The sequence below is a fragment of the Sylvia atricapilla genome, chromosome 2 (assembly GCF_009819655.1).
Source record: "Sylvia atricapilla isolate bSylAtr1 chromosome 2, bSylAtr1.pri, whole genome shotgun sequence".
Taxonomy (NCBI): domain Eukaryota; kingdom Metazoa; phylum Chordata; class Aves; order Passeriformes; family Sylviidae; genus Sylvia; species Sylvia atricapilla.
Window position 1 is genome coordinate 88739465 of NC_089141.1, and position 11464 is coordinate 88750928.

An 11464-nucleotide genomic window follows, 5' to 3' on the forward strand; every position below is an offset into this window, starting at 1 on the left:
ACAAGGCCTGCAAGTAAGCCCATGGTTATTCTTCATCTGCTGTGGGTCCTGCTGTGCTCTCCTTCTACACCACTGGCTTTTTCCTTCCTCCTGTTCAGCCCATTTCTCTCCTCCATCCCTTGTGGTCCCAAAGCTACTGTAACTCCAACCCTCATCCAAGACCATAGGACCTGTGAAGCCTGTACAGACACAAAGCAGGCGGGCACGTCCACCAGCAACAAGCATAAAAGAGCTCCAGGCTGCTAATATTTTTATCCAGCTCTTGTGAAAATATAAGGGTAGAAAAACATTAAATAAGTGCACTTCCTGCTCTAATCTGCCATTTGGGGAATTACCATATTTTTTGCATCCAGTGCAAAGTGCTTTACTTCTGAAGCAATGGATATGTATGCACAGACTCACCCATGTCAAATTGCCCACAGCCCTGGCTCTTATCACCTACTCAATTTTTGTGCAAGCCTAAAGGGAGCTCCAGCCCTGAGACAGCAATTACCATACTTATCCCATGTCTTACAAAATGACAGAAATTGAGTCTTTGATAGGTGCTCGTATTAGGCGCAGAAAGATTATTTTCTAGCACTCCTGGCCACAGGGAAATGTCCTTGTTTCAGAGCTAAACATGAACAGAGATCCCAGGGCCCATGTGGATCACAGAATCATAAAACACCCTGAGTTGGAGGAGACCCATAGAAATCATCAAATCCACTTTCTGGCCCCACATAGGACAGCCTAAGAATGACACCATGAGCTTCAAAGTGTTGTCCAAATGCTTCTGTCAGACTTGGTCCTTGTGACCATTCCCTGGGGAGTCTGTTCCAGTGCCCAATTGCCCTCTGGATGAAGAACTTTTTTCTAATATCCAATCTAACCCTCCCCTGACACAATTTAAGGCCATTCCCTTAGGTCCTGTCACTGGTCATCAGAGAGAAAAGGTCAATGCCTGCCCCTCTGCTTCCCCTTGTGAACAAGCTGCAGGAAGCTATGAGGTCTCCCCTCAGTCTCCTCTTCTTTAGGCTAAACAAACCAAGTGACCTCAGCCAGGGAAGAGCAGGGAAGGTTTAAATCCCAAACTCATCCCCTCTCTCTCCATACTTTTTCCACTTTAAAGTTTTAAACACTGAGGCTTCTTGGTAAGTGTTCCTGGTCAGGCTGCTGCCATGCCACTAAATAAATACACTGCCATACAAATAGCCTGGAATCTTCAAGCACCAGCAAAAGCTAAAAGTTCTCTCTGATACCAACAGTTCCAGTAGAGCTGTCTATCCATTGCATCAAGGTTTCAGGCTGGGCCAGGAGAGGTTGGAGAGCCCTCATTCCTCAGGGGTCCATCGGGCCTAATCCAGCTTTTCACATCAGTGGCATGCAGATGGCCCAGCCCAAAGGCCCACCCACCACTCGGAGCTGAGCCAGCTGCGCCACGCTCACCTGCAGGAGCACAAGGAACAGCCTCAACCCTCGGCTGTCAGACAAGCACCCAACTTGTCACTGCTTCATTCCTCCAGGGCACACGGCAGAGGAGCACTCTAGTGGGGAGCACGTGTCCTGGTGCACATCCGAGCTGATGTCAAGCTGGTATCTTCTCATTAGTCTTTACAGGAAATACCATGCTGCATTTGGAGCCAATATAGAGCCAGGAGGTGTTACAGCCACAAGTGAGCACACAGAAATGATACAAGGGGGCCTGGAAAGCTCACAAATCCTGCACAGTCAAAAGATAAGAATAACCTGGAGAAGGTGCAAGCCAATATTCCTGAGGAAAATGACCAAACCCAGAGACATTTCATGGAAGAGGCACTCAGAAAGCACAGGCTAATATATTACCTACAAAGCAAGAGATGAAGAATGAGCATGTGCATATGTGAAAAAGAGCAACAGGAGCCTGGAAGACCTTTTCTCAGTGGGAATTACACAGCACTAAAAGCATGGAGTCATACTGCAGTTTTGAGGTCATACTTAGTTCCCATCTGCAATAGTGTTGTTTGCGGGGAAGGACACAGAAATCCCTCCCTGCCCCCAGGAAAGACCCTCTGCCTTGCTAAGAACCACGGTGCAGGGGGCCACAGGAAGCTTCATCCCAGTCACATGCTCCCAGAAAGGTGCCACCAGCACTGCAGAGCTTCCTCCCTCCTGCTGCTTTACTCTGGGTGCCATGGCACACATGTCTGCTGCAGACATGACAGACTGTGCAGCAGTGCATAAAAAAGTGGTTCTTTGATAAAATGAGCAAACCTTCCCAGGCAGGACTCAGCAAGCTCTTACATTCAAAACTTTTGCAGAAGGATGGCAAATGTTACTTCTTGTCCATGCTCCATTTGCGTTGCATGAACCAAAAGCTTGCAGTTAATCATCATGAGCCTGCACTGCATTCCCAGGGTCGAGTCCCATCCCTCCAGGGCAGATTGTACAGCTGCATCAGCCCTGCTGCCAGCAGCTCCCTGGCAGGCTGCAGATACTAAGGCAAGGGGATAATACCCTTATGACCTACAAATGCAATCACAGAAAAGCATGGAAAGAAAAAGCAAGATAGTGCTGGAATGGGAACCAACAGAGAAAGAGACACAGATTATTTTTCTCTTTGCTAAAAGGCTCAGGCTTAATCCCCAAATTCTTTGAAAATTAGCAACCAAGTAAAAACATCCTTTGAGAATCAACCCATTCCCTGCTACCACCAGCTGAGCAATTGGGGCATTTATTTGAAGGGCAAAGAGGGAGCGAGAGCCCTCATTTCTTACTGAGTGAAGACAGACCAGTTCCATGGGGCTCTGAAGATCTTCCTCCAGCCACCAAGCAAGGCTAAGGCTCAGGCATCCTGCAGACCACCTGGCATGAGCAGTGTCCCTTGCTGCCTAGCCCAGATCCCGTTCACCCCAGATACCCACAGCACTAACATACAAGCCCTGAACAAATCCTCTCCAACAGTTTGAAGGATAAACTTCACATGGCTGATGAATGTTGAGACCACACTGACCCTCTCAGAGAACAAAACGTTTCATTGTGTCCAGAGGAGCAGTTTGTGCAGAATGAAATGAAATTACAGGTTTTATTTCATTGGGTTTTCTTCAGAAAGGAGAAGAAAAAGCTTTCTCTTCAGGGTTCTGTAGGAACCAGGACTCAAGTCTTGCCTTTGACAGAAAGAGAAAATGCTACTCCTGCCACTGCTGAATCTCAGCTGGTGAACTTCTCCTCTATTGTCTATAACATTTGCTGAAACAGAACTACTCCTGCCCTACTGCCCCTCCTTAAGAGGATCAGACATCACCCACTCCAACACCAAAAGAAGCAATGTAAGAAATCCCAGATGGAAGTTCTTTCTTTTAAATGGGGAGTTTCCTGTTGTCTTACCTGGGTATAGCTGCACTTTTAATCTCTACTTTGATCTACTTCCAAACCCACCCTCAGACACCACAGGAAGCAGTGAGCATCTGCACGGTGCCTGACTGAGCCAAGGTGCCTTCCAGCTCCAGTGTCAACACAGCAGGACAGGGACATCAGCTGTGTCATTTTTACTTTGAAGGGTATTTTTTGGATGTAAACCACTGAGTATATTACCAAAGAGCATTCTTTTGAACCTAGGTAATGCATATTTTCAGCTTTAAGGCTGAGAACCTTCACCAGATTTAGTGAGCAAGCAGCTAAGATGAAAGAGGAAGGATATGCTGTTATGTCTAGAATTAAAAGAAAATAAAAAAGTGCAACGATTAAATACACTGTTAAACTGGTTTAAATCAAAATAATCTCTCGTGTGTTTGACAACTAAGATGAGACAGAAAAATCTCAAGAGTCTTCCACATCCAAGCATTAGAACACACCGTCTCAAACTCCCCACCTTGGGAAGGTCAGGATTTTCCTGACTATCATGTCATGCCCACCCCAGCCGCTCTCCTTTCTGCCCCTGGGTTGCTCATGCCAAAAACCTCATTCCTGCCAGACAGCTTTTTACATCCCACGCTGCTGAATCCTCCCTGCCGCTCCACTCTCACAGAGTACTAACTGCCTGAGGATTTCCATTCTGGCTGCTTCTGAGGAGTGAAATCCTGACAATCCTTTAATGTTCGCTTTACGAAGTGAGGCTTTCACAGCTTTCCTCTGCTTGGGGGATTGTTTTTATGCTTAAACATAATTTTTGGCTGGCAGCATGACACAGATTCAGGAGCTCTGGCCTCTTTGGGGTGATCACACAGCACCCCTCACTGGCAGCCTCCATAAAAGGGCCTTTAAAATGCAAGAGAAGAAATAAACCCAAAAATGTACCAAATAGAAGATCCAGAGGAACACAGACTGACAGCAACCACATTATACCTTTCCTTCCTAACTTCAAAGAAATTACATTTCCAAGACAATTGCAGTATTTTTTAAAAACTAGTCTTTCCTGCAATCAGATCTGTTTTTTCAAATAACAGAAGTCCTGAGTCTTGTATCTACTTTTTTTCTGTGAAGCTACATGAAAACATTTTATTTGAAGAATCCTTTTAGTAAACCATTAACTGAGTTCCAACTATCAAAGATGAGCAGATTAAGGATGATACAAAAAATACACATCCAGAGGACACTTCAGTTGGCGCGACTCTTACATTTGCCATAATTACATGATTAGGAATAATTTTGTAGTCTTTGTGCAGTCGAGAATAAAATTAATTTATTTGAAATTGCACACATCTGTAAATTCCTCTGCAGTTTTGTATGGGCTGCTTGCCATTTTTAGTACACTTTAATGTCATCTCAAACAATAAATACTTTCTTTCTCCTATCCAATTAAACTCACTGATGCACCTGCAACCTCCCAGGCTGCACAAGGCAGGGCCCAGAAACTCTGGCATGGGGCTTTAGTCTTCCTGTTAAGAGGGCAGGGAATTTATTACTTCAGGTATTATATTCTGAGATATAACATTTGTATTATTGCATCTTATAAAAAATTTAAAGCTGTAAATAATCTTTTAGAAGCTCATAGGGATTGTATGGGCTTTTTAAAAACATCCTATCCAGGCAAATTTCCAAACAAGGCTTTTAGCAGCAGGCATATTAGGCTGTAATTCCTTTATTTGCCTACTTAAGTGCCACAACCTCAGCCAACTATTTGCAGCAATGGTTAATTCACAGCTTGCAATGCACTATCTTTACTTTTTGATCCAGTAAGTTCTGCCAATATACAAACTCCATTATATTATCCCATGAAACTCTCAAGGAACACTCCTGACCCTTGAAGGCACAGAATAGCACATTCAAAACACACAACTGACATGCAAGCCCTTAGTGGGCAATCTCCTGTTCCACCCACCACAATTACATTTCTTTTACCAAGAATATTACCAGCAGTGCCCTCAGGTTATTGTGATTTTTAGTTTCTGTAATCAATGACTGGATTCATAAGCTGAAGTACTCCTAGACCCACCAAAGCCAGACTAGTGAGGTCAGGGATGAGCCTGAGGTCTGATCAAGGGTTACAAAGGGCTTTCTGGCATGCACCAGTTCCCAGGGCCAGAGTGCTGCCTTCCCAGAATCAGAAGTTTGGGATGGAGTTTATTAAAAGCGTCTTTTCTATTTATATATATTTTTTTAAATTCTGATGACTCCAAGAAGTCACATGTAAAACAAATGCTTTCCCAATGATCACTGTCATTCAGCAACCACAGAAAGCCCTGCCCTGTAGGAAACTACAGAAAATATATTCACAAATTATTTAATAGTGTGAAGAGTTTTAAACCCAGCCCCTTGCTCTGCCAAACTTGAAGAAGGGATTTGAAACAAGTTTTCTCACATTTCAGACAATGAACTTGTCCAGCAGGCTAAGGAATTTTTGAGAAACTAAATTCATACTGAAGCAATGAGCAAAATCTGACATGAACTTAAACTTGGAAGTATTTTTTCTTTCACAATCAATGCATATTTTACCATCTCAATAAAACCAAAGAAGGTCAGCAAGATGGACGAACAACTCAGGATAAATTATGTATCCAGGGAAGCCTCTCCTCTAATGAGGACACACTCAGACTCTTCAGGTCCACACCATAGACCATATTCCTTCAGGAAATCCAGTTTGGTATTGGAGATTTTAAATGTGTATGTGAGTTCCTCTCTACAACCCCGAGTGGCTGGGAAATCAAGATGCTACAGCATAAAGCATTGAAATTTTGTATTTAGGGAAACCAAGGTCTCATATAAACCTAATCCTAGTCAGAATTCAGAATGCATCCTCTTCCTTACATAGATCACTTTCCACAAAAGCTCTTCTGCTTTATTTATCAGTCAAAACAAGAGCAGGACTGAGATCCATATGCAAGTTTGGGGAGCAGAGGCCTGTGCTTTTTACCAGCAAAGGACGTTAGCCCAAGCACCTAGTCCATCACAGATTTCCTGTGGGACTGTAACTACACATTAAAAACTATGATGTATTTACTTCCATGGCTCATTGTTACTGAGTGGGTAGAAATTAAAAAAAAATAAAAATCTAAATATGCTTAAAAATCTGAGCCCTACACATGTGAATCTCATTTTCCAACACAGTATCTTTTAACTTCTTAGTGTATTTTGTGAGAATAAATACAACGAAGATTGAGAAGCAGTCAGAAGATACTCTGACTTGCCTAAGAGATTTTTTCCCTTGAGAAGTTAGTACAGGCAAAAAGAACAACTGTAACTTTGGAGAAAAAATACACATGCCAATCTCAAACCCCACCATGACATGCAATGGAATTATTTCTCACATGTAGGTATTTGCACTGCACATTTGTACATTTTAAATTATTAGGGGTATATATTGATTTGACCTTGGGGCAAAGCTTGGATGTCATTCATCTGCTGTGAACACAGCCATAAACCAACACTGGTATTTTGCATTCCTCTGCACAATGCATCAGTACTGCCTGCTGTGTTTTAACCTGGTATGCATTTTCACCAGAGCCTGCAAGTCAAATGAGTCCTGTCACACCCCGTGATGTGATGGGGGTAACAAAACATCTGAGGAAAGGCTGTGACAGAGCTCTGTGTGTCCTGTCTGTCCTTATCAGCTGGACAGGCCAAAATGCACTGGGATCGTTATTTCCTCAGAAGCTCAAAGGACTGACGATATCTTCACACTGCCAGCACAAGTAGGAATGGAACTCAGTCTGCCTTTCCCCAGACTTACCAATGAAACCAATGCAGAAGCCATGAAAAACAGCTATGCAGACACCAGCACCTTCTCATCATCTTTCTAAACACGCCAATTCTCTTTTCTCTCCAAAGGGGTGATAACTTCTAAGCCTCAGGTGAAGGAGTTATCTTCCAGAGGAGGGAGTAGGTCCACATTTCCATTCTGTGAGGACAGAGGTGTAAGATCTGCAGAGAGCTCTGCCTACTGTCTCTTCTCAGCAGGAACAAAACAATCAGCTCCCAAAAAGTACGTGGACTAATGGGGCAGTAAAGATTTCCAACTCCCAGCAGAAGGGAATGCAGAAACTGCAGGCAGGCATCTGGATCAAGTGTTAAGCATTAAAATAGTCTCTTGAACTGATCAGGAATCACATCCTAAGGCCCACTTTTAGCTAACCTGTCACTTGCTGTGAGTGGTCTATATACCCACAGACATCAGGAGGCGTGAGATACACCTCTCCATGCACACTTTAAAAAACTGTATGGATTTGTATATATGAATAGGAATATATCAAAATCTCTCACACTTGTATATGAAAATCAGAGAAAAGCAAATTTCTGCCGGAAGCTAGAATTTCATTTCGAAATCATTGGTTTGGTGAGCTTCTTGTTTATGAAAACTGCACTTATAATCTGTGATATATTGAAGTGCCCAGAGATATTATTCCTTAATGATCCCAAGTACAGGTACCCCCAAAATGAAGAGATACTTACAGATCTGTTGCCAAAAGACATTTGTGTAGCTCCATAAATACTCTTTTTCAGAAAGTCTAAAGCTCACAGGATGGTCACTCAGAAACCATCCTGACATATCTCAATTGTAGTTCTCAACAAGAAAAACATGCTATTTTCTCACACCTTTCTAGGAAGCAATTTAAGAAGACTTTAGCTCAGAACGAGGTGCTCTCTCATAACTGTAATCTATGGTTTTCAAACTATAAAGACTGATTCCAGCATTTTAATGCCTAAGCACATAATCAACCACATCAGCTCAGAGCTCTAGCTTCCTTTTATGTTGCCTTCTGTGCTTACACCTTTGTTTCTACAGAAAATGAATTAATATTTTCTTAATATTTGAAGGGGGAAAAAATTGTTCGTGATAAATGAGCTAGAGAATTACGGAACTGCTGATGTTGGAAGGGGCCTCTGGGGCCCACCTACTCCAAACCCCCGAGAAAAGCTGCTTCAACCAGATGGGGCTGATCAGTGCCACCGACCTTTCTCCAAAAGCCATGTGCTTCGAGCGCACCCTAGCGAACATCCTGTTAAAGCTTTTTTTGTCCAGTTTAAAATCCTGCAAGTTTCTGTATTTAACTATCAGTGCTTTGCTGCCTTGATGCTGGGGTCTGGAATTTTAAAAATATATTTATTAAGGAAAACGTGGAGATGTAGATGCCTCAGTACTTCATAAAAATCTAGTTGGTTATTTTACCCATCCATGAACTACACTAAATTACTTTTTGCAGTGATTCACTGAACATGAATTACAGAAGTCTTCACAAAGGTCTTGGAAAATTACTCATTTTTCTTTTGAGTACTTTTCTTTCTACATAAATATTATGTTGCTGCTGTTACAAGAGGCTTGTGTTTCCATAAGTTAAAATCATAGAATCACAGAATATCTCTAGTTGGAAGGGTCCCATAAGGATTGAGCCCAAGTCTCTGTTCCTTGCAAAACTACCTAAAATTAAACCATATGACTAAGAGCATATTCCAGATGCTTCTTGAACTCTGACAGGCTTGCTGCTGTAACCACTGTCCTGGGGAGCCTGTTCCAACCATCCCCCAGTGAAAAGTCTTTTCCTAATGTTCAGTCTGAACTTCCTCTGTATTTCTGGCACTTGTTCCTATTAATTTCCATCAGCTGGGAACTGCACAGCTCTGTAGGCTATCCAGATGTCTCTGTAAGGCCTCTCTACCCTAGAGGGAGTCCACAGCTTCCCTAATTTAGTATCACCAGTAAACTTCCTTAATGTACATTCAATTCCTATGTACAGTTCATTTATAATAACATTAAAGAGCACTGACTCTAAAAGCAAGCCTTGGGGTGACTGCCAGCTTGATGTAACCCCATTTACTGCAACTCTTTGAGCCCAGCTATCAGCCAGATTTAAGATAAAACTCCTTACTGGCTGTGTCTTGTCACTGGCAAAGTAACTTTAAAGACAGAGTTATGAATAAATATACAAAATATATATGGAAAATAACCCTAAGAAGAAAAAAACCACAAAGCCTTCAGAGTTGTAAAGGGTGTAAATAATCTTGCAGCAGCCACTTGCAGAAGATACCATAACAATAAAGAGACCTTAATAAATGGTCCTGAAAGCATTTCACATCCAGGATAAACCTCTCTGAAGTGTCCAGTTGAAAAGCACATGGCTAAGATAAACCACGAGACATATACAGGTTTTTTTACCACCACTACTAATTCTCCACTTCCAGACAATATTGTTTGTTGTTGCTTTATAATTCTTTGAATTGCATTTGACTGTCAGGCTGTGATATGCACTTCTGCTCTTACCTGGTATCTCATCTTTGGGCAAACTTAAACAAAGTAACAGTGGAATTTCCCACACTTACAGATGATTCTCCACTGTTTAAATAAATTTAAGGAAACAAAAAGGAAAACCCACCAGCTCTCTCACTTTGTGCTATGTTGTTTCTGTCCTACAACTGAACAACCCCTTTTTGATTGTCACCTGTTCCAAAGACCTGCACAGGTGCCTGCACCAGTTTTGTTTTGCTGCTGAGTCCTGCAGAGCGAGCACGTGCAAGAGCACAGAAACCCATCTGACCAAGACATGTGGTACCACATGTCCCCCTATTCATGGTTCCCAGCTGTCAAAGCACAGCACATCCTCTAGCACTGGCCAGGCACAGAGTTATCTAGGTCAAACAGTACTTAACTATTCTCAGTCTTTGTCCTCAGCAAAGTGGCCAGACTATAGACAGCTAAATCTGTCTTTTGATGCAGTTTTGTAACACTCATGAAGAGTTGTGCTTGAGCTAACTAACATCAGCTGCTGCAACAGAACACTAGGAGATAACTGAGTGCTGACAATATGTATCATTCAATTATTACTACATTCTGTTCAAGATCACTTCAAAACACTTCCAAATAATTTTTAAAAAATATCTTTTTCTTTTCATTTGGTTGTTACTACCTTCAAGAGAGGCATATCCCTTCTTTCTAATCCAACAAACACAAATAGCCCGGTCAACGGTACAAAGTCAAATAAAAAATAGTCTTTCATCAAACCACATTTTGGTCAGGAAGGAGCAATCACAGGGCATAGCCCCTGCCCCATTTTCTTCTCTTGAACAAAGTCATATGTTGGCTGAGCGTGTGGGCTGAGTGTCTCCTCTCAACCCTTTCCTCCTGTTTTACAGCCTGTTCTGTCTATAGAGATGACTGAATTAGCAGTTGACCCTTTCCTGGGTCTGTTATGTCTCTATAGCTATTCCTTCTCACTGCTACTGAAGGAAAACAATCTTTTATGTACAGATTGGGCAGAATATTGATTGAGAACAGCCCTGCAGAAGACTTCGAGGTGATGGTTCATGGAAAACTCAACACGAGCAGGCAATGTGCACTCGCAGTTCAGAAAGCCAACCACATCCTGGGCTGCATCCCAAGCAGGGTGAGGGAGAGGACTCTGCCCCTCCACTCTGCTCCTGTGAGACCCCACCTGGAGTCCTGCATCCAGCTCTGGATGGATCATGGAACTGGTGGAGCAAGTGCAGAGGAGGGCCACAAAGTTAATAAGGGGACTGGAGCACCTACCCTACAAAGACAGGCTGAGAAAGTTAGGGCTGGTCAGTCCAGAGAAGAGAAGGTTGTGTGGAACAAACCTTCCAATATTTGGAGTAGGCCTACAGGGAAGCCAGAGAGGGGCTCTGTCAGGAACTGTAGTGATAGGACAAGGAGCAACAGGTAAAAATTAAAAGAGGGGAAATTTAGATAGATATTAGGAAGAAATTCTTTACTGTGAGGGTGGTGAGGACTGGAACAGGTTGCCCCAGGGAGGTTGTGGGTGTCCCATCACTGGCAGTGTTCAAAGCCAGGTTGGATGAAGCACTGAGCAGCCTGCTGTAGTGGAAGGTGTCCTTGTCCACATCAAGGGCTTGGGACTAGATGACCTTTAAGGCCCATTCTATCCCTTCAAAATTATATGGTATGCATCACTGGGGAGTAAAACAGAAGGTGAGGTTGGTGACCAAACAGCTCTCCAGGGCAGTGGTCATGATATCAAGTCTGTCAGAGTTTAAGGAAGAGTCTGGACAAAGTTTTTAGTCATGGTTTGGACTTCATGGTAGTTCTTCAAGGAGCAGAGAG